At 38.7% G+C, this 1,903-nt stretch overlaps 1 pseudogene; it reads right to left on the reverse strand.

Annotated features, from left to right (window-relative positions):
* Positions 1-246: 246 nt before the first annotated feature.
* LOC143553583 (akuammiline synthase 1-like) lies at positions 247-1,575 on the reverse strand (annotated as a pseudogene).
* Positions 1,576-1,903: the final 328 nt, after the last annotated feature.

Here is a 1,903-nt window from a genome sequence, read left to right on the forward strand (position 1 = left end):
ACAGCTGCCATGAAAATATTAGAAACATAATCTTCTTTATATAATTAAAGGAAACAAAACAACCAAATATTATTGATGAATATCTGCCTTATATAGAGCAGCAACAAGATATTGAAATGCACATGTAATGAAAATGAAATAGGAATTTGGAAAACAAACATCACTATCCACAACCCAAAATCAAACACAATGTCTTGGGTTCATTCCGACGCGTACGCTTTTATTGACACATAAAATCAAATTTAGTTAATTTTGACAAAATGAAAGGAGTTCCTTATCATTTTGAAATCTTTCCATGTCTGGTTTTTCCCAAAGTCACCCATGCTTGAATACCGTCTCCATTGGGAGCGTCCATCAGAAAGGAACCAATCAGGTTTGAACATCTATAAGTTACACTTGCGACTTCAGGATTTCCCCATCCGAAACTGAGTTTGCTTGCAGGCCACCCGCATATGCTCGTACAAACAAAGGATCTGTTGACAACATTTTTGAAATCTTCATTCTCTAATCTTGACAGAACCGAATCATTGTGTTGACAAGCCAGTTGCATACTTCTGATTCGCTCAAGTTCCATCTTTTGTTCTTTTATCTTGGAAATCAGCACACTTAATGAAGTTTCACTTTCTTGTCGGGTCGTTAACAACATTGTTGCGACGTAATTGCCAACAACAGTTGGGGGATGTTTTGGGACCAATTTGTTACGTATATTGGCCGGAATAGTTAAAAAAGATGGCTTAAAAGAAGACGAATTTGAGGTGGTCGCAACAACTGCGGTTTTATAAAGTAGAGAGGTCAATATGTCGACCTTCGTAGGATTGTTTATAGATAGAGTTGAGTCACCTTCCGCCAATTTGAGAACCTTATTTCTGAGATCACTTAATTTTGAATTGGGGAACACGAACTTTCGGGTGACAGGATTGTGACGCGTTGGATTCAAAAACGCGGCTTCAGGGGGGAGAAAATTGGAGGTAGCTGGAGCTTGAATAAAATGAGGGCTAAGGGGCAGTACCTCTTTGTGATCAGTAGAACCATAACGTGCCACCGAAGCCCAAAGAGTAATGAATAAGCCAAGAGTACCGCCATCAGCAATTCTATGTGACATAGACACTGCCACCGCCATTCCACCACACGCAAAGTGATTGACTTGAACACCAAGAAGATTCGGTTTATAAGGACAGTCTTGCCAGATCATGCCATCAACAAAAAGTTGTCCAAGAGTGTCATCTTCTTCACTAATATGTTGGACCATTTTCATTTGGCAATCGAATTTGGCTTCAACAAACACAACCCCCTCATCGTTACAATCGATGTAAGTGACGTGGGTGTGTGTAAGCTGCCGGCAAAGGGATAGTATCGTGTTAGGGTCTGTGACAATGATTTCTTCATCACCCGGACTTTTTCATCAGAGGTTAAGTTAAAAATTTCATTGTTTGGGTAGTAGAGAATTAGTGGCATATACGCATGTGTGCTGCGTTGATCAAGCTCTGAAAGATTATAAGTCCGGAGATGAGATGGGGTTGGAGTAGAAGGCTTGATTATTTCTCGAGAAATAATGGTGTGGGTTGCGTTCATCATCGTCATCAAATTATAATGGAAAGATTTTATTGCTTTCAATCTTTTAGTTGCAAATTATATGTAGATGATAACTCTATATATATACCTATACAATGTGTGCGTGTGTCGATATAAGATATCCAATGCGTCACCCCTCTACAGCACATACACTCAAGCTTGTCAATTAATTAATGTATAGGCTTAATTAAATTAACAGCTAACGGCTTTTGGTTGTTTCCATCCTTTCCTAAAGTTTTGGATCTCGGATTTTGCATATATTTTTTTTAATGCCCAACAAATATAAACAAATATAGAATGTACGTGCAACGCGGTTACCCAAAGATGAAAG

The sequence above is a fragment of the Bidens hawaiensis genome, unplaced genomic scaffold, assembly GCF_021521415.1.
Source record: "Bidens hawaiensis isolate Kalapana, Puna unplaced genomic scaffold, B.hawaiensis_p1.1 tig00017340_1, whole genome shotgun sequence".
In the NCBI taxonomy this organism is placed as follows: Eukaryota; Viridiplantae; Streptophyta; class Magnoliopsida; order Asterales; family Asteraceae; genus Bidens; species Bidens hawaiensis.